The following is a 12503-nucleotide window of genomic DNA, read 5'->3' on the forward strand; positions in this document are numbered from 1 at the left end:
TTAGCCATCTTTTTGGAATAAACTTGGGCCAACTTATTCTGATTGTGGGTAATAAAATTTTCTTTTCTAACCTAGAAGGCCAAGAAATGATGGTAAATAAATTAAGGTGATATGATCAACTACAACAGGGGGCAAATTCATGAAAACAGTATGTGGGTACCAATGTACACAGTAAAATTATGTAAGAACAGACTTCGCAGTGACATATAACAAGGGATCATGGTGCAATTAATTTATCATGCATAAGTTAATTTCCTAGATCATTTGCCTCACTAATCTAATGGATTGGTTAGATCGGCCACAACTAAATCTAATGGATTATGTTTTATCATACATCAAGGAACACCTGGTAATTAATAAATTGATCTCTATCTATTGTTGCCTTACTAATCTAAGTCTCATCAATGGTTAAAAGGAAAATACAGTGAGGATCAATTTAATCAGATGAAGTGATTGCTGCAGAAACTGAATTACCTGGATATGCAACTCACAGAAGATCCACCAACGAAAACATCTAGCCAGTAACTATGGAATAATCCAGCAACTTATTGCAGAGGGGAAAAGGAGAATGGTGAGGATACAGCAAACAACATACTGAAGAAAAAGAAACTTATTTTTGGAGAATAATGGTGGATATGCTACCAGCATCAGTCAAACTCAGGACATCTCTGTACGAGTCTTTACCAGCTCAACCAATTGCCACCCTCAATTTCCATCCAAATATTTAGTGTTTAAGATGAAAATTCAGTATCACAACCCAACATGACAGGTACCCTACCAAGCACTTAAATGCAATGCAGGTTTAGATATCTACATGATACCCTTAGAACACAATTAGGAGAATAATGATTGTATGTTCTTTACTGGTAGAGAAGAACCAAATTAATCTGCAAAACAGTATAGAGATTAATCCCAAAGGAGCAGAAGTTGCCTCCATCAAAAAAGCTTACGTTCATGGTTCAACCGATATCAACAAGAAATCTATCTTTTGCTTCGACACATGTTCCAAAATTTCTGTCAACTAAAGGATAGTGGATAAATCCTCCTGTGATAATGCAATAAACAAGCTATTATGTTTTTATGAGAAATATTGTTGGGATGCCACCATTGCTTTTGAGCCCCTGATCTATCCCAAGTAGAAAGGGAAGCCATCGGCTGAAATAAAGCTGGTTAACTAGCAAGCCAATAGTTATCACTGATAATTTATGTGGCTGATTCATTTGCTATGGATACACACGAACAACCTTCTTTTCTTGAATAAATATATCTACAGGCTATATGCTGTTGCAGTATGACAACATATTTTCAGTCCTAATTGGACTGCTGCTTAGTTCTTTAAATGCAAATACCAAAGTTCCAAAAAAAGCAAAAGAGCTAAAACAACCAAAGATAAGAAAGAAACTGAACAGAAAGTTCTAAATCTTTTTTCCTTTTTTTTTTAAGATGAAAAGGTCTAAAGCAATCAGGGTGTTTTGTCATGACTAGCACCCTATTTTAACTCTATTGAAGGTGAGCTATATTGATCATATTCCTTGAGCTATGATCTGTGAATTGAGGTTCTGAGATTACAAAGAACGCATCACTAAATAAAACCATCTACAAGTACTCTAAACCATGCCAAGGTTATTGGCGACAGTCAGATGGGCTATGATCTCCTGTGTACCAGAGCCGGGTTGGTGCTGCCAGAGATCAGATGGGCTATTGGCAACGATCGATCGATCGATGTTTTGGAGGACAGTGGGATGACTGAGCAGCCGATTGGTTGTTTGCCGACCATGGTGGATTCGGCTAGGTTGTCTCGATACAGAGTTTGTGATTTGCTGGATCTTGCTGGGGGCCAGTGGAAAGAGGGGTTGATCCGGAAGATTTTTGGGGAGCAGTTGGTAGAATCGGTCCTGGCTCTACCGGTCCCTGTCCGGGAGGAGTCTGACAGGCTAGTGTGGATGCCATCAGGACGAACACGGGTACGAGCCAGGGATCTTATCACTCTGTTTACTAGGGGCTCAGCTCGGCAGATTGAGGGAGGATGGATTTGGAGGATGCGGATTCACCCTCGGATGGCGCTCTTTATCTGGAAGGTGGCATAGGGCTGCTTACCGACCAAGAGTTTGCTAGCTTGGTGAGGAGTGTAGATCACCCAGTACTACGAGGTGTGTGTGGATGTTGAGGAGACCATTGATCATGTCCTTGTGTAGTGCCCCAGGGTGCAGGAGATATGGAGCAGATCACGGGTTCCCTTGCCCCAGTCGGTGGTGTCGGTTCAGGACCTAATCCATCTGCTGAGAGTGTCTACACGGAGTCCCAAACTCTAGGGGGAGGGGATTGCCAGAGCGTACATGGCTTATCATATTTAGTTGGATAGGAATGCTGGCGTATTCGAGGATAGGAGGGCATCTCCGAGAATGATAATGGATAGAGCTACATTGCAGGTGGGGAAGGTTACCGCAGCCATCGAGTTGTTTTCCACTGAGATGGCCAGGGACATCTGGGGTACTCTTTCTGCTGTTTCAGCACCTAGGTTCACCTATGTTTCTTGGGTGCCCCCACCCTTTGATCATCTCAAAGTGAACTTTGATGCCAGCATGTCGATGGATGGTGTATATGGGGGTGTGGGCCTTGTGATCAGAGATTCTCTTGGCAGGTTGGTAACTATCGGAGGTCAGCGAACGCTTGGTCTCACTGTTGTAGGGGCAGAGCTCCGAGCGGCATAGGAGGGGTTGTCATATGCGAGGAGGTTTCACAGTGCCGAGCTGGTGCACCTCGAGGGAGATTCTTCTGTGGTGATTGACTGGATACGAGGTTTGGATAGGTATGGAGATGGTCACCCTCTCATCAGAGAGTCTCGCAGATTGGTTTGAGAGATGGGTGATTTTCAGGTAGCATATGTTTTTCGGGAGGCGAACCGAGCAGCAGACTGGGTTGCTTCCTTCGTCACCCAACATTTTGGAGATCAGTTCCTCTGGACTTCTATAAGAGATATTCCTCATCCCTTGTACTCTTTACTTTATGTTGATATGGCAGGTTGTACTCACGTTAGAGCTATATAAATTATCGTTTTCACCAAAAAAAATGATGAGGACAGGCAGAACAACTTAATTACTGAGGAAATATCGACCTTCTTTCCTCACATATCTGCATGTCATCATCAAAAGAAATGTAAGAGGAATAACAATCATGTTTTTTTTGTTGGGAAAGAACAATTAGCTTAAGTAATAAAATAGTTACAGAAAATAACCCCAGTGGAGCAGAAGATAAGTAATATCAATTGAAATTCAGTTTCCTGAACAACTTGAGTTTCATGATTACAAGAATATCATCAAGTGATCTTTGTTGTCAATATATTCCTATTTTTGACAAATCATTACAGTTGTGGCAATGCAACAAACAAGCTATCATGTTATCACTGATAATATTGCTGATTTTATGTATCAGTAGCTGCTAAGAATTCTCATAACCTTCTTTGCTTGAATGAGTATATCTGGAGCGCATACGGTATTTGACATTCTAAACTAGATGACTGCCTAGTTCTTCAAGTAGAAAAATTTTAGAGGTTTAAAAGAGGTAAAACAACCAATTTGGGGGGGGGGGGGGGGGGGGGGGCGGGGAGTAAATAAAAGAAACAGTCTCAATCATTCATGTTGTTTTTGAATAGCTATTTTCCTCTCCTGATGACATTAAGATGAATCGAGTGGATTATTCCTAGATTTATGCTCTGTGAGTAAAGCTCCTGATCTTAAGAAAAGAATCATCAGTAAATCAAAATAAACCAAGGACATAATAGATGATTACTTTTCCTATTAACATTTTCTTCCAAAAATAAAGTCAAACACGTTAAGATCGATAGTTACAAAGACTTCTATGAACCATCAATTGATGGTTTTAAAATATGGAATGTGGCATCTTGTCCAGTATCGGCTGACAGAAAAAAATGATAATAAGTGATGAGGACAGGCCATACAACTTACTAAGGATAGCTTAGCATTTCTTTTTAATCTTAAGAACAATGATAAGTATATATGCCTAACCCCGGAGGTGTCCAGTATTTAAGCCCCAAAAAGCCCTCAAGAGAAGCTCATTTCTTGAAGTATATTTTGAAGCCCATTCCATAAAGCTAAGATTGTAATATTTTCCTTCTGAATTCTCAAAGCATTTGGTTTTTATTAGGCTAACCAGTAGTTTAATTAAGTGTTATGGTTGTTTTCTTACATTTAATGTTATAGTTAATAATAGTTCAACTCCTTGTTATTTATAGTCCTTCATGGAAACATGAAAAGACTTTTGGAAATTATTATGTCATTCATATAACATGCAGGGAATTGGAGGCTCGTTCCATTCAATGCATATATATGACTAGCCTTGTAAGGAAGAAAGTAGTGATCGATTTGATATTTTATGAGAATCTAGATTTTGGCTTTGAAGGAGTTCTCCTTGTTATCTTTTGCTCCTATCTCCTTGGTGGATTCCTTGTAGGAGAAGTGTTTAGCAAGCTCCACTTACACTACCTCCTTTTCTCTAACTCAACATTTGACCCCCGAAATTTCCTGCATGAAAACCTCTTTGCTGAGGAGAGATAATGCAGGATACATATACATGTTATGAGAAGAAGAAAAAGCACAAGTAACAAGCATAGTAGAAGAAAACCTTATGATAATTGTTGATCAAATCAAAATCTCGCTCAAACTAATCCTAGGCCACCTTATATATAAAATTACTAAAATATCGAATTCCTAAATCTCAAAATTTTCAAAATTAGAAAGTTAACTCAGTGATAAATGTACCTTTGAATAGGGTAATAAACAGGTCAGATCTGATCGGGGCTTGCTTGATCCCTACCTAGTCCAATTTCTTATATGAGTCTTGATATTGGACCCGAACCTAATCTAGTAGATGATCGGAACAAGTCAGGTCGAGTCTATGCAAAATATTGTAGACACAATATATTGTTCGGATCGGGTCGGGGTCATGTATGATCTAGACCCAACCCAAATATTCGGATCTAGTTTGATCCAGTTCAAATCCAAGTCTATATTTGCTAAATAATAATTTTGCTCTTACTTCTGAATCAATATTTTCGTAGGAAATGCAATCTATTTAAAGAGTTTGATAACCTCAACAACTAGCCTTTGTCAATATAGTAAAATTAGTTTGAGTGTTTCTCTCTCAATAGAGAAAAAGAATAAATGGACTACTTTTTTCGAGTCAATTCCGATTGAGTCGGGTTAAATAACTAATAGAAGCTCCAAAATAGAATACTTTAGCGTATGGATCATATCGGGCCAGGTCAGGTCAAATTTTATAAAACCCAGACCCCACCTAAAATGTAAAATAGATCTAATATTTGAATCCGACCTGGCTCCATGGGTCTTCAAAAATGAGTTGGCTCAGGTCTCAACAGGTTAAATTGGGTCAGAACATAGGTCAACACGACCCATTTGCATCCTTACCTATGAAATTCTAAGGCATTTTGATTATACTTGGCCTACTATATTAAGAAAGAAAATTTTCTAAAATTGAAAGTTTCCATTTTCAGGCTCCTATTGACCTCCAAAATTATGGAACCCTTCGATAAAATCCAAAAGCGTTTGTCAGTTAGTAAGAACATCAATTTTTGAAGGCCAATTCTCAAATGAAGCCATGCGGATTCCGACAAATGGATGGAATGTTATGCATGTTTTAGTGAAAGCCATGCAGAATCACGTTCTTGGCCATGAATATTGTTGCTAGCTCTTGCATTTTTTTCGCTTGATCAAGATTCTACATGAAGTCTTTAGCTAACATGTAGTGTCAAGGGAGACACCACTTAGCTAAGGTAGGTCATGTTGATCTTTTATATGGATAGATGTCATGAATGAGCTAAAGGAAGGCTCGGGGCATGAAGCTCCCACTGTTATGGGAATTGGTGATGGTCATATATATGTACCCAAACTTACCTACATATGCAGAATAGCTGTTTCTATATTTTAAACTTTGGACCTCTGGATCATAATGGATTAATCTTACCATTATGCCAAAGCTCACTCTCTAAAAAGAAAATACAGTACATGCACTAGAAAGCAATGTGAGAGGTTCCATACTTAGCACTTGAATGAAACTTAAGCTTTGGGATCTACATGACGCTCTTGAAAACACAATGAGAAGAATAACAGTCATGTTTTCTCTATGGAAGAGAAACCAGATTAATTCACAAAACAATTACAGACAGAAATCGCTGTAAAGCAGAAGATGAGTAATATCAGATAAAATTCAGCTCCATTCATGAGGACTATATGTCTAACGTCCATAGTCGGATCGATATGATCTAGCAACATTTTTACCTTGCCGGTAATCTTGAATTTCAATCATGTAAGTCGTTGTGGATAAATCATATCTTGGCAATGCAGTAAACCAGCTATCATGTTATCATCAACGGTATGGCTGTTTCCCCATGCCAATAAATGCTAAGGACCCTCATGAACACCTTGTTTGATTCGATGAGTATTTCAATTTGACAATATATTTTCTTTCCAAATGGATTGCTGCTTAGTTCTTTGAATCGGCAAATTCGGACCTTCTTTTCCATTTTCTTTGGGAAAATAACGGTGGCAACAGAGCAAATTCAGATGCTCAAAGGAGGTCAAACAACCAAGAATGAAGGAAAGATCTCTCAATCACGAGGGAAGTTTTTCTTTTAAATATATTAAGATAAACTACACTGATTATTCCTTGAGTTATGATCTGTGACTCGAGCTCATGGAGTTACAGAGAACATATCACCAAACACAACTATCATCAGTAAATCATTAAAAATCATCAAGATCACAAAAGATGATTTTTTTTTTTTTAACCCACTATCATCATCTTCTTCCTACTAAAATAATCTCGATATAGAAAGAAGAAGAGATTTAAAGAACATAAAAACCATACAGAAAGGAAGAATGCAGCTATATAAAAGCAAACAATGCGCATAGACCATGCCTTAATGGATAATTCAACCCCAAAAGTATTCCCATATGTAGTGTGAGCCAGAGAATACAAATTAAGAGAAATCTCTTTTTTTTTCGGCTCACCGTTCATTGCACCGGAATGATCGTCATGGAAGGGTTTCCTAAGGCAACCGAGGGCATCTTCAAACCTCTTATCCTGCAAAGGTCAAGAGATCATCAAAAAAGTTAAACAAGAAATAGGCTTCAATCAAAAAAATGGAGCTCTAGAAATCAACATACACGATTTTTCTCTGAGAAGTATATCAAAACACGTACGAAAGAAACACTTACTATGTGCGGGAAATCCAAATCTAGATGAACAACCCCTGACAACGAACGCTTATGTCCGAATCCATTTCCAAATCCGCCACCTGCATTTGAGACCATCGATCTATTCTAATTCTTTGACTAAAATAAACTAAGTATGCTATGGAGAACTGCACTCAGAGGACCCCAGCGATGGTTTCTTTTCACTAGAAAAATTTCCTTTTGCTTCTCCTTTGATCTATTCGGATGGTTTGGAGAAAGAAATGGGAAAGGAAGTATTAAATGCGAGTGTTAGAGAGAGAACATCCTTGCTCATGCTTTCCTCACTCTGAGAGTGCTTTAGCTGGAAACTTTTCCTGGGCACAAACCCTCCGCTCTTCACACCCAGTGGTGGCGTGTTTTTGGAAGCTTACGTAGTTAACTCACGTAAAGACAACAAGGCATTAACAAAAGCAAGTTTGCATTTTAAGTTTGGCCGTTTGAGAGTTTGAACCTGTCGGGTTCTTGGTGCCGGATGGTATCCGGTGCAGGCTATGGAATTTTATTCTGCATCTTTTCTGTTTTTTTTTTCTTTCGTACATGATTTATGTTAAAAGAAAAGGATAAAGAAGATTTGGAAATTTTATGGTGCATGGTGTTGGTTGGTACCGATGTCAGCATGGGCATTGTGCTAAGTCTCCACTCTCAGGACCATGCGGCATTTTGCGTAGCTCATAGCGCATCTATTTTCTAACAAAAGCTCTCCATTATTTTTTTTTTATTTTTGTATTTTCATATAAGATGGATGGATCATATATATATATATATATATATATATATATATATATATATATATATATATATATATATATATATATATATATATATATATACATATACATATATATATATATATATACATATATATACATATACATATATATATATACATATACATATATATATATATATACACATATACATATATATATATATACATATACATATATATATATATATACATATACATATATATATATATATATATATATATATATATACATATACATATATATATATATACATATACATATATATATATATACATATATATATATATATATATATATATATATATACATATACATATATATATACATATACATATACATATACATATACATATACATATATATATATATATATATATATATATATATATATATATATATATATATATACATATATATGTGTGTGTGTGTTTAGTATGAATATAACCAACAAAATTAAAAAATAAAATATCGTAAAAAGCAACTGTCACGCCCCAAATTCGGCCTGTGACACGATCGTGCTACTGTAAATTATTGCCCATAATAACATAAAGCCACAATACCAATTCATATCAAAAGTATCATTTTATTCATAGAATGTTGTCTAAGAGGGAACAGTATAGAGCTCTAAAATTTGAACATTTAGAATCAATTTCTCAAACCCTAAAATATTTAGGCTCTATGCTCCTAGCAATTTTATTTATCTGAAAAAAAAAATAACAGTAGTCATATGAGCTATGCGGCTCAGTAAGTAACTATACACCATCTTACCGGATCAAGCATAATATTTCACATGCTAATGCATTATCTAAAGAAATTAACAGTTATAGCAAAGTAAAGCATTTCATAAACAATATATCCAAACAAGTTATAAAGCAATACATTCTCAATCATGCAAGTTCATAAAGATGGAGATGCAATGTAAAATTCTGCAATTTATTCATGCTTTAAAAATCATGCTCTCAGATAGTAGTGCAACTATGGTCACTATAACTCGTGGCAGGGTCGTAATCTTTGCCAACTATTATTATCTGCTGGCGAGAGCCATTGGCCGAACTATTATAACCCGCTGGCGAGGGCCGCTGGCCAAGCTATTATAACCTGCTAGCGAAGGCCGTACATAACAATCTGAGAGTTCATAAATCATTTCATACTTTTCATAAACTATACATCATAAATAGATTCGAAAATGAATCATGCCACAAACATCCTTTTCATGCAATTTTCTATATAATCATAATTCATGTATACACCATATAGTATTTATGAAGGATGCCATTTAGTGAAAATCATGAAGCACTTGCTAACTTATGCTTGATCCTATTTTTTGAGAAAATGCATCATTCGATAATTTAAAATCTAAATTAAAACCCCAAAATAGACTTGAACAAGTTTTGAGTCCTGATTGGGTAAATCGAATTAGAACCTCCTTAATAGGTAGTTGGAAAAAGAAGAGAGAGAATCTCAACTCCGATCTAGATTTAGTCTAATCCTGGTCTTGGGCTCAGTCCGAGTGGTTCGGGTCAACCATTAGAGAGAATCTAAGCTCACTCAATTAAAGAAGTCGAGGACTACATATATATATATATATGTGGGCCCAAAATGACTGAACTGGGCCCACTTTTGGCCCACAATGGGTACGACCCAACATGTCCCAAAATGACTGAATTGGGCCCAATTTTGGCCCATAATGGTTACGCCCAATGGGACCCAAAATGATTGAATTGGGCCTAAATTTGGCCCATAATGGGCATGACCCAACAAGATAAAATGACCCAAATGGATAAGCTGGGCTCAAAGGAATGAACTAGGCCCAAATTTGAACAAGGCCCAACTCGGCCCAACACAGCCCCACATGACCCAAAACAGGGGGTTCTTCATCCCGTTGAGAAAAACAAGGAGGAAGAAGGAAGAGAAGGTCGGGAGTAGTCGATAGCCTCGGGGTGGCCCGGCTGGAGGCTTGCGATGGCGCGGCCTGCGGCACGATGCTGCGGTGGCTCGGCCGTGAACGAGTAGAGAAAGGAGGGGAAGGACCCCTAGCTACCCAAGGTGGTAGGTCCCTCAGCCAAGGAGGAAGCACAGTAAGGTAGGGGACTCATCGGCAAACAATGGTGATGGTGGATCTCATGGTGGCGGCGACGATGACAGTTGAAACCGATCTCCAAAGAAAGGAAAAATAGGGTCGTCGGTGGTCTTAAAGGGAAAGGAGGAGACTCTAGCAGTGGCACTTGGCCGAGGTGGTACCCCAGTCGCCGACGAAAGGGAGGAGAGGCTCGGTGGTGGTCCACGCAGGGGAAGGGGGCTTTTATAGCGGGTTTTGAATAGCCCACCACCGCAATTCCCGCGGCAGTTGAGCATGATTGGCGGCCGCTCAAGTGGCCGCAGGGTTGCCATGAAATGGCCGCGGTGCCTCCGCTTCCGTCTTGCCCGAGGAAGGCAAAAGTGCTTCATTTTTTTCCCTAGCCATGGACTAAAACTGGTTGGGCCCGCCGGCTTCAGCCCAAACGGCCCATTTTGGTTTGGATCTCACAGCAACCAATAAATCGATCTATAGTACTCCTCCAGAATGCTCTACCATATAAGATGTAACGCAGTCCGCAGCCATGTTCGCCTTCTGGTAGATATGCCTAGCACTCAAGCATTCATTCTTCTCGAAAATCCTCTGGATATCATGCAAAAGGGGGTGTTTCAACCACCTCCATCTGACTCTGAATCCATTCGATCACAGTAGCTGAATCATCCTTGGTGGTTGACTTGCCTCGCATAGGTAATATCTGCCCAAATCACCCTAAGCTCTGCTTCAGAAACTAAGATATCAAAGACATTGCTAAGGACCAAGGAGTTACATGATAAGTGCACAATATTTATGGATCCACTCTGAGATAGCCCTTTTACCTCAACGGATAGAGCGTCCATTTTCTAAGCAAAATGTCTCCACTTTCAATGTTTCGGTAACATACTGGGAAACTTTCTTATTGTGCATGAAGCCAAGGAGGAAAATAGAAGCTAGAATTAGTAGTGTTGGATTGGCTATCAGGAATGTATAGGAAAAATAATTTAAAACTTAATGGCTTTGGTGTTATGCATGAAGTATTGATGACTGTGATTTCTCTAGAAAAAATGTGCCATCAATGTAAGAGAGAGCAATAGCCCTTGAAGTGCAAATGGCCTACTTGGCCAACATATAGCACGCTGAAATCTCCACTAGTCTCGATATCTCACATGTAGCTTGCTCCACGGATAAAGCATTCATTTCTTAAATAAAATATCTCTACTTCCGCTCTCAACGACGCTAGGAAACTTTCCTGATACGAACAAAGCCAAAGAGGCCGGTTACAAAATTTAATTCGAAGCCTTTCAATCTCTTAATTAATTATTTTGGATTTTATACATGAAAGATAGTATCCATGGTTGAGAGTCCTCTATGAGTCATACATCAACTCACTTGGAATGTAGGAAGAGAAGGGGAAAAGTGTAGTCAGCGAGAAAATAAAGAAATATTTTGTGTTTGATTGAAGTTTTCAAAGAATATAGATGAAAAAATAATTTTTTCATAGAATAAGATCCCCATATATTATAAAAAAAAAATAGAAATCTATATGCCATATGGAAAAGTCCAATTCCCGCCAGCTGAGAGTTGTGATAAAATTTTTTTTCCAAAAATGCTCTTAATCTTTTAGATAGAATGTGGCAAGATTTTTCTCTTTATTAAGGGCATAAGAGGTATTTTATTCAGCTTCTCTAAGCAAAAATAAATAACTAACCAAATATAAACCACTCTCAAATGCATTACTTTTCCAAAACATCATATATTCAAGCATTTACTTTGCAAAAAAAAAAAAAAAAAAAAAACCAATGAATAAAAGTTCTTTCCACGAATCAAATAATTTCCAGAAGAAAATACCTTTGGGGATGTACGCCGCTTACTTGTCCACTGTACAGCATCTCACGAAGAAGTGTCCACTCTCAAGACCATGTTTGTAGCTTAGTGGACAGAGCATTTGTTTTCAAAGCATGAAATCATCTCCATACACTCTTAGTGACTTACTAGGAAGCATTCCTACTATGCACAAAGCCGACCAGGCCAACAAAAGTTAAGAGTAATTGGGTCCAAGTCCAAATTACGTTGGACATGCATGCAGACAAGTTGAGGCTCTAAAGTAGTCTACTTCTTGTGGCCTTACGAAGAAATCATTGTTATAGATGATTTCTTTTACAGGCAGGGCACATGCCTCCTGGAGTAATCACAGACTTCAGTACTTCTTTTCAACTGAAAGCCCAGGAACTATTAAAAGGCTTTGCATGGAGGAACAACCGGAGGTCATTTTTACTGCGAGGCTGAACGGAAGAGGAGATTCTAAGAAACGCAAGGCTTTCACGTTATGTACAGTAGGGCTCATAAAAGCAGTACACGGGAGCCAATAGATGATGGTTACGAGCTCTCATCTGTCTTAAACATGCAGGG

The sequence above is a fragment of the Phoenix dactylifera genome, chromosome 5 (genome assembly GCF_051530095.1).
Source record: "Phoenix dactylifera cultivar Ajwa chromosome 5, Ajwa_hap1_PhDact_Kaust_v1.1, whole genome shotgun sequence".
Classification (NCBI taxonomy): Eukaryota; Viridiplantae; Streptophyta; class Magnoliopsida; order Arecales; family Arecaceae; genus Phoenix; species Phoenix dactylifera.